This window comes from Elgaria multicarinata, chromosome 1, assembly GCF_023053635.1.
Source record: "Elgaria multicarinata webbii isolate HBS135686 ecotype San Diego chromosome 1, rElgMul1.1.pri, whole genome shotgun sequence".
In the NCBI taxonomy this organism is placed as follows: Eukaryota; Metazoa; Chordata; class Lepidosauria; order Squamata; family Anguidae; genus Elgaria; species Elgaria multicarinata.
Genome location: NC_086171.1, coordinates 124,114,876 through 124,132,861, shown reverse-complemented (window position 1 = coordinate 124,132,861; position 17,986 = coordinate 124,114,876).

Below are 17,986 nucleotides of genomic sequence, written 5' to 3'. Positions count from 1 at the left end.
GTTTCATCACAGCTACATACACAAGGTTACACACAAATATCTTGCCGCACAGATTTTTATATGCCTTGCCCTATAAACCTTCTGTTGTTTATCTCTATTATCTCGCTGATCTGCGGCTAATTTTCACTGGGAGCTGAGAGTGAGAAATTATCCACAAAGCAGAGAGAGAGAGAGAGAGAGAGAGAGAGAGAGAGAGAGAGAGAGAGAGAGGGCAGGTTCACCCATCACTTTAAGCATGATGGTTTATAAGCTACTCACAATGTATACACACATGATCGGACAAATAAGCTACAGTGCCTAGCTTATTTTGCCCACTCTCACTCCTCTTCCCTCTGCAGTCATCCTGCTTGGCTGGGATGATATCCCAGCTTCCTTTGCACTGAAAACTAAATCCCAGCACCCCCTGCACCACCGCTATGTCACCTGCATCTCTCTGATTGGCCTGTCTCATGTTAAGGGTGTATTCTTCTGTCTCCTGCCTCTCCTGGTTTGCAAAGACTCTGAAGTTTGCAGGAGCAGACAAAACTTCATACGCAGCATCGCCTAGTAGAGATGCATCCAATGTACAATGAAAACCCTGAGCAATTACAAAGACGCACGAGCAAAAACTGGTTTGCCCAAAAAGGGGGTGGCGGCTCTACAGCCATGGAGGTTTGTAGGTGCGGGACAAAACTTTATACGCAGTTAAAGGGATGCACTTGATGCGCAATGAACAGTCTGCACAGCTGCTGGTGCCCAACTGAGAAAGTCTTTGACACTTGGGGAGTTAGCAAAGCCCTCGGCCACGGGAAAGGTTAGAGTCAAGCAGAGAGCACAATGTGTTGCTAAGCAGATCTTGGAAACAGATGTGCCAGCTACAGCAGAGTGGCGGCAGTGGTTATGACCACTCTTGCCAAGTGAATCTGTTGATGATCTTTAAACCATGCTTTAACCCTCTGTGGAGTGCCAGACAACACGATAAACCATAATGGTTTAAATAAATCTCTTCAGACCATGGTTTATCAGGCTGGCTTATTTTGGCTGAATAAGCCACCATAGTTGAAGGAAAACTCTCCCAGATGACACAATAAACCATGATGGCTGATAAACTAGTTGGCCTGTTCAGACAACACACTAAACCATGGTTAGGACACTCACCCTTTTGCACCAAATGTTTAAACTGTGATTATGTGGCCACCATGGTTAATAATGGTTCACATGACACGTTAAGCCATAATGTTTAGCTCAAAATGCTTAACCACTATGGCTTATCGTGAAGTCAGAGAGAGAGAGAGAGAGAGAGGCAGAGATAAACAATGCAGGAGAGTTGGCCAGCAACTTGTCCTTCTCTGTGCTTTTGCCTATGCCACATATTTACTCTGCCTGTTTCTTGGATCTTTCAGGATTATCAACAGGCAGAGTTTGACTCCAAAGGGCCGTTTGCCACATCCAAATGTATATAAGAGAACTTCCTTCTTTTCCCGTTCAAAGCTACTTTTCTTATGTGTAGTTTGACCTTTAAGGGAGACATCATATGAGGAGTGCATCCCCGATCCTGCTATTGTTACATGCAACAAAATTTGTTCCAAGCATGTGACTCGCCATCCTGGTTTAGGGATACATATCAACATCAACATCCATCAGTTTCAGTGAAATGGGAACATGAATCCATGCCAACAGTTCTCAAACTTCTGAGTTCACTTAGGGATTTTCCTTGCTGGATCATCGCATTGATTTTCAGTTCTCCTCAAGACCAAAACACATCCATTCCCAGTATCAAGTCAGCTTGCTTTATTCCTTATATCCTTTAGATTTGTTCCCCCAGCCACTTCCCCAGCCCCCAAAGATAAATTACAAGAGGGGTTTAGCATTCTCTACCCCCCTCACCCCACCCCCACCACACGCCAAATGCAATCGCCCAGTGTTAGGTGCTTCTGTTCAATTTGAGCTGAAGAGTTGACAAGAAATTTGACTGAGCCTTAACAGAGTCGGAATTTTATTGTGTGTCACTAATGCAGAATTCATGGCTCGGAAATGCAGACGTTTCGAGAGATGACATCCATCCAGGGTGACATGAAAGACAGCATTTACTTTCTGTGTCATGTCTGAACGGGTTTAGAAGAGATAAATGTGTGCAGCACAGGTAAGCATGTGAAGTACAAATCGACGAAACAGCCTTCTGCTGAGACCTTTAATAAGTTGTCGCGTCAAAAGCATCCATACAGCTAAGGGATGCTGATGGCTTCAGGAGATGACACGGTGTTTTCCTTTTCCTGTACACATTTCCAGGGCTCTGTTGTGGACCAAGAGGTGCCAACAACAATACCAGGCATGTTATCACTGTAATGAATGTGGAGAGGGATTTGCTGATGGAAAAAAAATGGGAAAGGCTATGTTGCAATTCCATTGGCTGTATGAACAGGTCAATGTATCAGGCTACACTAAGAGTTTTATCACACCAGCATTACACTGTGCAATCACTGCGAATTGTGTGCAAAGGACTCCGAAGTTTTCCAGCTTATAATCTGCTTTTATTGTGAAGTATTCTGAAGTTTTCCAGTTTATAATCTGCTTTGACTGTGAAGAACTCCCATGCATCCTGCTTTAATTGTGCTATAAAGGGAAAAGAATTGAGATATTTAGCTACTAGTTTTCAAGCGAATCATTTGTTGTTTTCCGAGCGGCCACTCAGGATGCAGGATCATGTTTAAAGAAAAATTAAACAAATGCTTACATCTGCATAAGTTTTAAAGATAAAGACATCAAAATTGGCACAGTAATAGATATTAAGGAGAGCTTTAAGAATACCAAATTTGAATCAGATTGATTTTTTGAATCTGTTGATTTTTTATGATTTTTTACATTTTCCTCCTTAAACCCATTTCCTGGTATGTGAAAGGTCTTAGGAGTGCTGTCGCCCAGGTTGTGATTTAGCTAACAACAACAACAACAACAACAGCTTAGTACTGTAGGGGATAATTTGAGGGAAACAGGTACGTGGGATGAAGCTATATAACTATCCATCCAGTTTTCATGAATTTAGGAGCATCCCTTTGGTTGGCCCTACGGGCTAGGTAAGAGTGAACACAGCTGCCTGGACTCCCCCTTTTAAAAAACAGTCCTGGGGGGGTCCGGGGGGGGCAATGTTCTGTATCCATGACATGTCACATAACCAATAAATTGTTTTGACTTTTTTAGGGTTTGAATATCTGATTCTCCTGTTTCAAAAAGGCAACTGTTTGATAAGAAAACCAGAAGTTGGCTCAGACTGAGTAACATAGCATGGAATGGTTGGGAAACACTGAAAGCAGAATTATTAAATTTGTAACAAGTTGGGGGGGGGTATTCAATTCAACTGGGCTATGCAACGAAGAGCAAATATTCCTTTCCTAATTGTAAAATTTCCTAAATAGTCCTTTCCCCAGGATGTGCCTTCCCTGAAAAGAAGAGCTCTTCTCACAGAAGGGCCTTCTGCCTGATTTTTGGGGATCCCACACATATCACAGCTCAACTCCATAAATCGGTGCCTCTTGACTTTCTTGCCTGGTTTCGCACAACACAAGGGTAATTAATAAACCACGGTGATTTGTTAACCATCTCTCATGTAGGCTCATTTTCCTGATTAACCTTGCTGGGTGCAACTCCTTGGTCATCTGAACCTATCAGATGACCGAGAAGTTGCACCCAGCAAGGTTTAACAAACCACTCAGATTACATGGCCTGTTGTAGGGTTGTAGGGTGGTTTGTTAACAACCCCAACAAGACACCCTCGCCGGGTTCAGATGATGCAAGAAGCCATGGCAGGGACATAAATGGTTAACCAGGAACTTGCCTAGCAAGTGTAGGCATCAGGCAAACCTCTTTGGGGAATCTTCTTTTTGTCCTTCTTTTTTGATGATGCCATTCTTCTTTTTGGCAATACATAAGTGGCCACCCTAACCCTGAGTTAAGCACAGGAAGTCACTATCTGATGGTGTGGAGGGGGGAACCTAGTCTTGTGATTCTTCCCAAATACTAAACATTTTGAGGGCCTGGGACAAAGTAGTCTATGCAACTTTTATCTACACTCCTGTTTAATCAAGCAGACTAGAGGTGAAATACTAAAACACCACAAAAAGACGGCATTACTAACCGTTTGCTACTCAACGGCATTTCAGCAAGTCAGAAATGTGAAGAATATAGAGCAAATCATTCTCACATCCACTGCCACACTTGTCACGAAATTGCTGTAGCAATTTGCTGCCAGGTCAATGAAATTCTTTGGGGATAGATTGACGTGGAGTGTCGTCGTTGTCTCCCCACCGCTGCTATGGTCCCTTTCCCATTGTGTTGGTAAATTTTCCAGACACTCTGAAGATTTACGTGGTTCTCAATTGTCCAGGTATAGGAAGAAGGGAACCATTAGGTGATTATTTTTATGCCGGTGCATCTTCTCAAACCTGACTGAAAGTTCATGACCTGATGCTATATCCAAATAGAGCAACAGCCAGAGTGTTCTCATTTGGCAGAGTCTGAAGTTGTCAGATTTCACCTTAATTAGGGTCATATCTGAGGACAGGCAAGGAACAAACATGGTCTATGTGATGAACTAAACAGCACAGTAATTGGATCAAACTGAGGCAGTGCAACACTGGGTACAAACAAAAGCTCTGCCAATCTGAATTCAACCCCCTCCTCCGTCCCCTTCCCTCCCTCTCTCTCTCTCTCTCTCTCTCTCTCTCTCTCTCTCTCTCTCTCACACACACACACACACACACACACACACACCACACACACACACAATCTTTCTCTCCCAGTATCCACACTAACATCATTTCATGATTCTTCTCTTCAGCAGCATTTTAATAACACCAAAACGTATTAATAAATGCACGAGCAGGAGGTGAGTTCTTAATGTTCAGGGTGCCCTCCAGATGTTTTGGACTACAACTCCCAGCATAGGGCTAGGACTGATGGGAGTTGTAGGACAAAACATCTAGAGGACCACACATTGCCTACTAGGCATGTGCTCCGCTCCAATTAGAAGCATAGAAGCAGGAGCGAATTGGCCTGCTCCGCCTTGCCCAGAGGCGGAGTAGAAGTGGACCGCGGACCCTAGAAGCAAGGCGAAGAGAAGCGCCCATTTTCGGAGCACTCCGGTTTCAGCGGTCCGCTCCGATCGCCATCTTGAAACATTTCGCCCATAGGATTGCATTGTGGAAAAGAAAGGGGGATAACTGTGTTGTTTTTGAAGCTATCTTTCTGAAAATTCTTGTGCTTAGAGAGTCGTGGATGGGGGTCATTTTGAGACTTCTCTCAGCTCTCTGCGTGGTGCGGTTCGTGCACTAGATTTTTTTAAAAAACCGGCGGGAAAAATACCTTTTTCGAAGGGCTGAGGGGCAGAGTCAACTCCCGGTCATGATCACATGATCCCAAAGTTGGAGGAGGGGATAGGCAAAATGGGTAACTTGGGATTCTGGGAACTTCTCTTTCTTAGTCTGAATGGAGTTTTCCCAGTGTTTTTTAAAACAGTAGCCCCACCAAATGCACAAACACAACCTGAAATCATATACTAAGCCAATAATAAGAGAGCACTGCTACCCACCCTAACTTTGGGGAACAACTGAAAAGATGTGGTGCAAGGGGATGAGCTCCCCTAGGGCATGCCATGTGGACGTGCCCTCACTCTCTCCTGTACTTGGAGGGCCATTAGGGCCCTCCAAAGAGAGTAACCCGGTGGAGCAATCCCTATCATGAGTTGAAGTGAGAGCTTTACTCCTTAGAGCTCTTGTGGTGGAGCAATGGCTTTCATTAGTTGAACTGACAGCGTTGCTTCTTAAAAGACTGGTTCTTAGACAGGACCAGTTAAATTGGCCGATGATTCCCCCTCCCCTGGCACGTCCCCCTATTGCTGGTAAAAGACAGATATAGCCTTTTTTTAAAAAGTTCTTCTTGTTGTTTATTCAGCAACACTGCTGCTTTTAATTCCACCCCTCCTTCGTTTATTTATTTATTTATTCATTTTATATGCATTACTGGCTTTTCCTTGGCTCACTTCCTTATGCCCCCAGAAATGTCTGCTGCCTGCCTGCCTTCCCTCTCTCCTCCCCTGCCCGCCTCGCAGGGAGGTAGTCTGGCTTTGACTCAGGGGAGAAGTCCTTCCTGCGCTCAATTAGACTTTTGGAAGTTCCAAATCCATTTTTCAAGTGTGGAAGAAGATTCATAGGTTTATCTCTACTCCCCAATTCATGGCATGTTGGGATTTCCTTTGAAATGGCCCCATTGAGAAGTCTGCAGGCTTAAGCCCTGCCAAAAAACAGGGGATGATGGGATTGCCTTGTACCTTGGCATGATTGTGGGTCTAGATGGCATCCATGAGTGTGCTCACTTCCCCTTTTTTTATCTGTCCAAATGTCAGAGAACAGTCCACGTCTGCAAATGGGGTGTTGGATTTTCATAAATTCCCCAAAGATCAGGGGATGATGGGACTGCCTTGAGTCTGGGCGTGCATGTGAATCCCTGGATAAGCTATCATGGTGGTGAGTTTGAGGTTTTTAACGTGCAAATTGACGGAGCTATCAAAAGGGGTGTGAATGGGGTGTTGGATTTTCATAAATTCCCCAAATATCAGGGGATGATGGGACTGCCTTGAGTCTTGGCATGTGTGTGTATCCCTGGATAAGCTGTCATGGTGGCGAGTTTGAGGTTTCTAACGTGCACATTGACGGAGCTATCGAAAGGGGTGTGAATGGGTGTTGGATTTTCATAAATTCCCCAAAAATCAGGGGATGATGGGACTGCCTTGAGTCTTGGCATGTGTGTGTATCCCTGGATAAGCTGTCATGGTGGCGAGTTTGAGGTTTCTAACGTGCACATTGACGGAGCTATCGAAAGGGGTGTGAATGGGGTGTTGGATTTTCATAAATTCCCCAAAAATCAGGGGATGATGGGATTGCCTTGAGTCTTGGCGTGTGTTTGTATACCTCCATGAGGTGTCATGGTGCCAAACTTGAGGTTTCTAACTTTCACAGAAAAAAAGTTGTATACTTTTTTATCTTAATGCAAGCCTATGGGGGGGAAACGGAGCTCCGATCCGGATCCAGAGCTCTGCAGCAGAGCGGAGCGTACATGGGTGGAGCGGGGGCGGAGCGAAGCGGCCTGATCCGCAAATCATGGATCTGGAAGAGAAGCGGAGCGGGGGTCCGTGCACACCCCTATTGCCTACCCCCGATCTAAGGTGAATGTGTAAAAACAGCGGGGAAAGTTGTGGGGAAAATAAGAATGGTGAAGTGTGTGAGAAGAGACGAAGGGAAAGGAGGCTGTAAGAGGGAGGGATAACTAACTCCGACAGCCATCAGCATCCTGCTTTCCTCTTGAGCAAACCTGGTGTTAGTTCTCTGGCCCAAGTTTTAAGTCAGGAGCAGGAATTGGACAACTGGATTTTTGCACCCATGTTTCTTTTACATGTCAGACACCTCCCCTTTTTCACTGCTTTCACTACATATGGTGGCATTCAAAACCAATCAGTCCAATTGTCATGTTTATAGTCAATGGCCATTATGATAGATATCACAAGACCTAATACATGCGCACAAAGCAATGAACCCCAGAGGCATTTCAAAAAAGAAAGTTTTATAATACAAAGCACCTTAAATTGATGAATTAATTTAAACAATGAGTTTTCAAAACACCTTAGTAATCAACACCCCATTGAGTCAGAAAAATGGCTCTGAACATTCTTGTTAGTGCATATAAAGCTACTACCATCAGCTCAGAGCAGCACAGCCACTGGTCAGGGATTTGGGGAGCTGTAGTAAAAAATTTTTTTTTTAAAAAAACCATTTAGATGGCACCAGGGTGTAGTAGCCTGGATGAATTATTATTATTATTATTATTATTATTATTATTATTATTATTATTATTATTATTATTTTAAAAATTGTGCACTGCCTTACTTAGTTTTGGAAAGGCAGTATAGAGATACCTTCAATAAAATTAAATAAAAATTATAACCTGATGAAATAAAATAATTAAAATAAAATAAAATACTAAATAATAGCTTAATCCAAGTGGGAAGTTCAGTTCATATTTATTTATTTATTTATTATTTAAAGTAAATTAGACTAAATAATAAAGGAGGAAAGGCGTGTGTGTGTGTGTGTGTGTGTGTGTGTGTGTGTAGGCTGTCAACCAATTTTTTTTTTTTTGAACCACTGATTAGCCTTTTCAGTTAAAATAAATTTACAGATCACCCCAACCTCAGTATTGGTCCTTTTTGCACTGTTAAAGGAAATTCGAGATAGCTTAAAGCTTTAAAAACAAAACCCACCATATTTTTAAAGAGAAAGTATTTTTTTAAAAAATGTATTTCATTTTGTGCTACAATAACACACCAAATCCCCCCAAATATCAACCTGTGTGTGTCTTTAATTCTCAGCCTCACCATTTAAATTTGCCCTGACATCAATGCATCATATAAAACTTTATTTACTTATGCTACCGTTAACTGCTTGCAATTTCTAACAGATGCTTATTGATTTCAATGGGTTGTATCCAATATTATTCCTACTTAGAGAAGACCCAGAAATGACGGGATTTAAATTAAATACATTCCAATGGGCTTAGGTCTGAATTGGACTGTGGCCACTCAGAGCTTTATCACACCAGCGTTATACTATGCAATCACTGCGAATTGCATGCAAAGGACTCAGAAGTTTTCCACCTTATAAACTGCTTTGATTATGAAGTACTCCCATGCATCCTGCCTTAATTGTGCTATAAAGCCAAAAGATTCACTGTGTTTAGCCCCTACTTTTTGAGCGTATCTTCTGAGCCGCCGCTGGGGCTCAGGAGCAGGATTTTAAAGAAATACTTACATCTGCGTAAGCTTTAAAGATAAAGACACCAAAATTGGCACAGTAATAGATATTAGGGAGAGCTTTAAGCATACCAAATTTGAATTGAATTGGGTCATCCATTGATTTTTTTATGATTATTTTTTACATTTCCCCCCTTAAACTCACTTCCTGGTATGCAAAGGATCGCTGTCGCCCGGTAGCAAAAACAACAACAACCGCAAAAGCTTAGTGCTATGGGGATAATCCGAGGGAAGCAGGTACGTGGGATGAAGCTCTAAATATATGAATACAGACACTGGACATCTTCAGTGCCATGAAGGAAGATGCCGTCAATTACAGCAAAGAATAAGGTCAATCTGTGATAATGATGAGGAGGAGGAGGAATTAAGTGTAGGTTCCCCAGAGCATCACCCCAGCCCTTTTCCCTGACCACTTGATGGTTTCTTTGCTTTGGTGTGGTTCCTTCCCCATTCTAAAAGACTAAAATGCCTCTCATAAGGCTTAGAGGTTGTCTTCATGTTGTGAATTGGTGCTGCTATGCCACCAAGCCCCACAGTTTCACTGGTGTGGGATGGCAGCAAATTATACAGACAGAGAGAGGTAGTGTGGGCTTTCCGGCAGCCATTAGGCTCTCGGGCTTGTCCCTTCCCCCTCTGGTGAGAAATGACAGGTTGCCTTCCATCTGGGAACACCCCGCGGAGCAGGACCCAAGCAAGGACAGGTGGGGAAGTGCCACACTGACCTCTCTCAAACAGGAAAAGTCGGGGTAAGTTCCTGACCTTTTTGCTCTGCATCTTCGGCTCTTTGCCCCAGGGTGGCTCTCAATCGGCATCTGAGTCATACAATCAATGAAGCAGGGATTTGGCGCCACCCTGGGGCATAGACAACGTATAGACAGCCCCTTAGAGGTTCATCAGATGAGCGTTTTATTGCATGCTTGCTACTGCCCACTTACAGATGTGCACGTATCCTTTAGACGATGATGTCCACGTCCCGTGCGCCTCCAGCTCATTTTTCCTTTGTGAAATAGACCCCCCCCAAAAAAAATCTGGCTTTTTTTAAAAAAAACTTGGAATGTGCTGCAATCTCCTGCTGCGTGCAGGAAAAGCGGCACGATCAAAATGGCCCCTAAATGGGCCACATGGCCTTTGTTTACTTTCTCTTTTCCCTCCAGACAGAAACAGGAAGTAATGAGGGACAAAAGTGGGGGCGGAGAAGTGATGGTAAGGAAACATGATTTCCCGCCATGTGAAGTAAGAACTTTAAGCTCAAACGTGCTGCTATTTTTGGTACTTGGTCCCAGCCCTTTTTGCCCCACCCCCTTTTGCCTTCAGCCCCACCCACCATTAGAATGCAGTCCCCAAGAGCCTCTCTAAAATTGACTTCGGCCCTCAGGATAAAAGAGATATAATAAGTAAATAAATATGACAGACCCTGAGTTAAAGCAATATTAGTATCTTGGTACCCAATTAACAAAGACACCTCTGAGCACGTCTCCCCATTTTCCTTCTGCAATGAAATGGACTCATATTTTTGTTGAAAGGCTACAATCATAAGATCTGTTGTTTCAGATATTCCCCCCTCCCCACTTTTCTAAACCATTTCATAATCACGCCTTTGTCTTCTGCACAACTTGGAAGATTAGGTTCGTCTATAACAGCACAGCACCTTTTGTTTTTCCTCAGGAAATGAAAGGGGTCTACCATGATGGAGGAGCTGTAACTTAAATATTAAGCCGAGAAAAGATTATGAGGGATGTTGCAAGAGTCTAGATAAGGCTGTTGGCAAGGTGTAGCAGAGAGCCATATTGGGTCCGGATGTTTTTGTATGATAAAGAGGGCAAGGAAATATTATAACAAGCAGCTCAGCAGGCGAGACCTGTTGAGGCATTCAAAATGAGCAGGTGGTGGTGGTGAAGATATGGGCTCAACATGGCCATTTGCTCTGTCCCAAAACATTTCAGGCATTCACTGTGTTGGCTACATAGGACCCTACATGCGCAGAATGATCAGAGAGCCAGTGTGGTGTGGTGGCTAAAGTGTTGGACTGGGAGTCGGGAGATCTGGGTTGCCACTCAGGCAAAAGCTGGCCCCGATTTCGCTGGGGTTTTCACACTTGATAACAGAAGAAATACATGTGAAAACCCCAGCGAAATCGGGGCCAGTTTTCGCTACAGAACATAATAAAGAGGCTCCTTTGGCAGTTGGGACAGGAAGCTGTATCCAAAACCTGGGATACTGGCTGAAATATACTAGCCCAATACCTACTTCAAAAAGCAAGGGACAATAACATCTAGTGATATTGGCAATTTGTAAATAACTACTTAGTATTTCTAAGTCTCTATATAGTATATGTGACCACTGAGGAAGACCCTCCTTTAGGGTCGAAACGTGTTTGGTCTGGGGTTTTTTTTAAAAAAATCCTTGACGTTGAGTGTTTTTTAATGGGTTCTTAGTATTTGTTAGTGTGTTCTTAATGTGTTCTTAATGTCAGACTACACAACCCTACAGTGCCAATATACTTTTTTCCCGCACTAGTGAAACGTATTAACGTATTAAAAGGCTTTTATAATAATACTTGTCCACCTTTGTAGTATATGTGAACACGGATAGTGATACGATCCACCCCTTTCTCTTACTTTACTGACTAGACCACTGGTGACATCATCAGTGGAGGCACAGTGGCAATGTTGCCTACTGCCTATAGAAAGGACTGCTGGGGGTGAGGGGAGAATAATCATGCTTTTGATGAGTGATTGAACAATTAATGATAAGCAAGCAAGAGCAGGAACAAAATATTGTAATTGCTCCTTTTAAGTGTTTCAGCCAAGTGAGCAATGCCCTTTTGCAGGATACAGCATACCATTTTTGTGGTCACTCACACACACGCCCCACAACAGTCTGACATACTTAGTTCCCATTGGGCTAATCCCCCTTAGAGGTGTTTTTTTTTCCTTCAAGTTTTTGGGGACTTAAATTTGGGGATTCCCCCAAGCCTGCTAAAACCTTTCTCTTGTGTGTACTTGTGCTGTTTTGACTGTGTAAGTATAGGAGCTTGGGGAACGAATTTGCTGTCAGTATAGAAGATTCCATAACCTGTGGGAAAGAGAATTAAAACTAGAGCTGTGCACAAAAGGCCTCTTCTAGCACTATTCAGGGATACTGTGTAGGGGAGAGGGGGGATGGCCCTCACAAAAAAAGGTGAATAAAATTTTGATAAAATTATGCAAAGTATCCTTTTATTTCTAGGAGGCCAACTAAGGAAAAATCTCAGAACTTTTCTGAGAAAAAGATTCGTCAACTTAACAGTCTTTTAGCATTTATGAAAGCTATAAAGACTGATCTCTTCCAGCACGCCTATCCAGTAGAATTTTAGGATGTTTTAGTATGCTTTTAAGATGTTTTTAAGGATGTTTTAACAATGTATACTATGTTTTTAATCAGAATTTTATGTATTTTATACTTACTGCTGTTCCCTGCCACTATCAAAATGGAGAGGCGGAATAATAATAATAATAATAATAATAATAAATGTCTTCTGAGAAATTTTGGCTCAGTTCCAGGTGTCATTCTTCAGGGTTCAATGCCTTACCCAAGATCTTTCAAACATTAAATTTCTGAGGGGGTGATTGTAGATACATCTCAATGCAGATGTTTATAACACTGTTACTTCTCTGAAAGCCCTGTAACAGGTGTAAAGGGGGCAGTGCTTGTCCAGCTCCAGGGAAGAGCTAATGTGAACAGTGTGAACAGAGTGCTGGACTAGATGGACCCTTGGTGCGATCCAGCATGGCTCTTCTTACGTTCTTATTTAGTGATGTGCCAAAATCTGTCCTCCAATTTCCTGAATATTACCTTCCTCCATGAAAGAGGTTTCCATTTTTATGGCTCATTCTGAGGGGCGTTTATAATTTATTCTGAATGTTTTTGGAGTTGTGTTTTACCTTATCTAATCACTGTGAAGTAAGTGGATGAGGGCATTGTGTGTATATTTTTCATTCTATTATACTCCTCTCCATAGTTCTGCAGCCTCCCAGGTCTCCTGCTCTGAAAAAGCCCTATGGGAGGAATCACATCATGATGTCTTCACCTGGGCTTTAACTGGGAAGATGAAGAGGCTATACGGTGCTGGAGAATTGATTGTACAATAAAAAACAGGACACTCATACACATTCCTTGAACAGGTATGGACAAGAACCCTGAACCAAACCCACGAGAATTTCTCTGAAATTTTCTTCTCCTTTGCATTTCTTTTCCAAAACAATTGTTTTTCTATGAAATTGAATGAGAATGGTCAGAAAAAATGTGGGAGAATTTTTTTCTCAAAGCGACAATAAAACTCTACATTTCAACATTTCAGGGAAGGAAAAATGTATGGGAAGTGTCACATTCTCAGCTAATTTGACAATAAGAGGTGTGTGGTGTGTGTTTTTAAACACACACACACACACACACACACACACAGTATCATTTATTTATTTGTTGGAGATATTTTTATACCTCCATTCAGTTACAAAAATCCAGTTACAACAAAATAAAACAGCAATTAAAATCAAAGTTGTACAAATTGGATCATAAGAACTAACTAAAAGGCAGCAAGATACGAAAAGCCACATAAAAAGAGGAAAAGGTATTTCTAAAAGTAAAGAAGCCGTTGCCTGGCATTTAAGGTAGATGGACATCTCTGGGGAAGAGCAAAGTATCTCATCAATGGTACTACATTCTATGCTATATACAAAATAAATGTACCATACAAACACTAATTGAAAGCAATTCAAAAAATTTGAGATAAAGTGTCACAAAACAATACAGATAATTAGAAGGAAATGTTTCACCCAAATGACATAGCTTAAGTTGTGAAACATCTTTGGAAAGGCAGTAAAAGTATTGACAAAATGTTGGTGAGTAATCACCTGGCTGATGCAGGAATGCTTTACTGCCAAATGCTGGCGAAATGTAAAGTTACCACCAATAGATGAGTGGTGTAGAAAGATATAGCAGGCCGTGATAATGACGAACCTTTCTGTAATTCTGAAAAGGCATGAAAGTTGGGTTTATGAAATGAATATATTGAAAATGTGAGCAATTTGTGGTATTTCAAGAGGAAATCTGTGCTCAACGAATTTACGGCTCAGATATATATATATATATATATATTAATGCTCAATGTGTGGCTTTCTCTTATTATATTCTCATATTATTTTTCATATTTAACAACAACAACAACATCCAAACAGCAATTCCAAGTAAACACGGCTTGGATTGTGGAACCCCCAATTTACCCTTAATGCAGCTTTGTATTTCCTTCTTTTAACTCTGTGCATGCTTGAATATATTATTTTTAGTATCATTATTTTGTTTCAATATTAGGGATATTTCTAATTGTACTGCAAGTGCAGTGAAGCTCCCTGCCCAAACTTTCCAAGAGTAAAGAAACTCTTGCCTGTTTCGTGGCAGAAACTTTCGCAGCTCGTAATGCTTGGTTTCATAATGCAACTCAAGGGCAGGATCTACACTACTGCTTTAAATGGTTCATAACAGCACTGACAACCGTTGGGGCCCATGACACATTCCATGTACCATTTTCAAACCATTTTCAAAGTGTTATATCCTGCTTGGCGTAGATCTGGCCTAGGTCATTCCGAAGTCTTGGGGGGAAAGGAGAATGTGCAATCCCTGAGCTTCTCCAACTGGGAAACTCCCCCAAGCCCAATTGACTGAAGCTTGGCCCAAGACATTTTGCTGCCTGAGATGAAGGGCAAGATGGCGCCCTCCCACCCCATTCCACTACTGAAGCCAACTGGACTGGCAGTTGAATCGTACTTAAGCATGAGTGACTAGACAATATTCCCTACCTCACCTGAGGGCAGCAGGCTAGCTTAGGCGTGCAAGGCAGTATGCTTGGAACACCCAGTTCTGTCCTGCCACAGAGGGCAGCAGCCAGGAGGCTCCCACTGCTGCCCCCTCCACACCACCCACCATCTGCCTCACTCTGTCTCTATTATCCTTTATATACTCTCTATTCGTCCATCCCCAAGCTCAGGCAAGTAGCTATTTCCAAGCCTACCTTAGGCTGCAATTTTTGCCACACTTACAGAGCAATCCTATTGGCTCCAGGAAGGCATCCCAAGTACCATATGCTATAGCACAGTCTCTCTCCAAGGCTGTAGACACAACTCTGACTTTGGGGGAGAGGAGGGGGAAATCCAAGTGGGGATTTCCTCCATCTCTTCCCCTGCTCCCCACAGCTGCCACAGAAACCTCCATGGAAGAGGGGCAGGGCGGGGGGAAGGAGGTGTATCAATGTGCAGGGAGTGGAGAGGGAAGGAGAAATTTGGATTTGCTGGATTCACGAGCCTCTCCCTGACCCCACCCACCAAGAGGTAAGCCAGCTAGCCAGGCTCAGAGGCATGTCTACCTAAATTTGTTTAAACAGCAGGCATAGGCGGTTTAACACCTCTCCATCACGCCTCTTGCTCTGCCTGCCAGGGCTTAGGATAGATGGAGGACTCCAATCTCAGAGCCTTCTGTTACAGAGCAGGAATCCCATAGGGTTGCGTTCTTAGGCTCCAATTTTATATGAACTTACCTGGGAGTAAATCTCTTTGAACTCAGCGTGGCTTATGTCTGAGTAAACACATAGACCATTATACTGTTACTGGGGAATAAGCTCTGTTGAACACAGTGGGACTTTCTACTGAATTGGTTTTGCTGCACACCTGCCATCATGATCCGTTGAAATCAGTCACTTTGGGGTAGTGCGAGGGCAGCAAATTCATTTGAAGTGAAATGATAAGACTAAGCAAAGGGACTCTAGGAGATCAAATAGAAACTTTTCCATTTCTTTTTTAAGTGATTATTTACAAATTGAGGGGGAAATAGCCCGTTGGTTTCTTCTCTTCTTCAATACTCATGAAAAGTCGGGATACAAGGAATGGATTTGATAACACTGCTGGCAACGAGACTCCTTTGACCTGTCTTGCTGGTGTGTGTGTGTGTGTGTGTGTGTGTGTGTTTAAAGGCCACACTCCTCCTGTTCCTTGTTCCTTCCTGTCTGTGGAAGAGGTTATTCCCCTCCTCCATGTTATTAATCACCTCTGACATTCAGCAAGATGTGTCTGCAACAGAATCAGTGAGCAAAGTTCTAGGGCAATCTTGCCCTTTGTGTGAGAATGGCGGGTACGGTGTCTCTGAACTTGGGATCTTAAAATAAAATAAAATAAATAAAACATCCCACAGTGATCATGTTGAACTCCGCTTCTTTATTGCATGTTATGCAAGGTCAGCTTTCATGTGGCTAACATGCTGTCCATCAAGCACCTTGCAACGACGATGCCGAGAAAACTACAAAGAATTCCCCATATGCTGCAGACGGCAACAGTGATCTCCGTTCCCTTTGCCAGTCTCGCAAAAGATTTCGGAATGGCTTTTCCTAGCCCTCTGATTAGCAGGGAACAGTCTTGCAAGTAGTAATTTAATCATAGTGGCATGGTGCAATTGGAGACAAGCAACCACGGAACACTGACCATGATCAGAAATGCGCTGAACTTTAGAGTTCCATATGCGCTGTTGCTATTGTGCCTGCTCCTTGAATGGGACACGGACAAGATACAAGCTGCTTCACAATATGATTACCCCATCTGATTTCAATTGCTTTGCCCTCCAAGCCCTCTCCTCTTTCTACATCTGAGGGTCACTGCGCTTCATATGTTCCTGCTTGGCACAGAAATGCAGTAAGTGTATGATTCTAGTTTGAGCTGCAACATAAAAAACAAAACGAAAACCACAACCCTAATCTGAATTCCAAAATTACAAATGTGGATGCATTTACTTGGATTGTAGTCCAAATAAAGACAAATCAAATTTTACAACCCTCATATCTAATTTTACTAAGAGGGTGAATATTTTTAAATTCCATCACTGTCATGGAAGGGGCAAGAGGAACAATTTGTGCAAAGACAGGAGGTCATTAGCTTTCTAACTCTGGTCTTGTAAATATTTTTTCTGAGTTGATAAACACTAAAGAGCTTCAGCTATTGGGCAGTATAAAAATGTAATAAATAAATAAATAAATAAATAAATAAATAAATAAAATAAATAAATAAATAAAATAAATAAAATAAATAAATACCCCGACAATGTGTGCAGATAAACTTAGAGGTTCATCAGACAAATGCCCACTGAATGGGCCACATAGACATTGATTACTTCATCTTTCTTCCCCTGTGTGAAGAAAGAAGAAGTATCATGGAACAGAAGTGGGGAGGAAAGCCACAGTAAGGAAACACAATTTCCCCCCATCTGATGATGCTCTCTGTGTATTCTTACAGATGCCTATTTATGTAGGATTTAAACAATATTTACTATCTGTGAATGGGACACACACAGTTAAAATGGGGGTCCCCTGATTCATAAACCAACAATCAACTCAGGACACATAGGACAAGAATGCATTGATAATATCTTTGAAAGGAAGAGTCTTCCTGCATGTCACTATGTGGCTGAGATCTACTGTTCCACTCAGAAACCTTTAGAGTAAATGTGGTCACTGCATTTCAATACCACTCCCTTCTCTTACCAAGCAGGCTGAATGTTTTCACGTTGAGAACTTCACATTTTCCCTGGTGCCATTAGATGACATCATTCGTCTAAATATGCCAGTTCTGAAAGCCATGCAATCAGAGTTTTGGATGCCTGAAAACCAGGCATTATGTGGTGGCCAAAAATGATATTGCTGAAGAATATGCAATCTGCTGGTGGACATAATGTGATATTCTTAAACCAGTGATGACATTTCAAATCCATGGCTTCCAGATGCCCCATTCCAGCAGCCAACATGGCCCAATAGGAGGCTGAATCCCCTGGCTAGCCCTCAGCTTCCAAAATGTAAAGTTTTGTGCTGATCCAAAATAACAGGGCAGAGTATCACTCAGAAGCTGGTGACGGACCAAACATTGCTTCCTTGAAATGCCTTAATTTACACGCAGAGAAAACCTATTCCTTCATTTACACAAATTACGATCCCTCAGAGCTGTGATGTCGTTTCAATATCCCTGTAAGGTCCAAGCCTCAATTGGACAGCTTGCTCATAGCCCATATTTTTATGTAACAGAAATATATTTAAAATGATGAAGGAACTCCCTAAAAAAGGAGCAGGGGCTCATTGCTCCC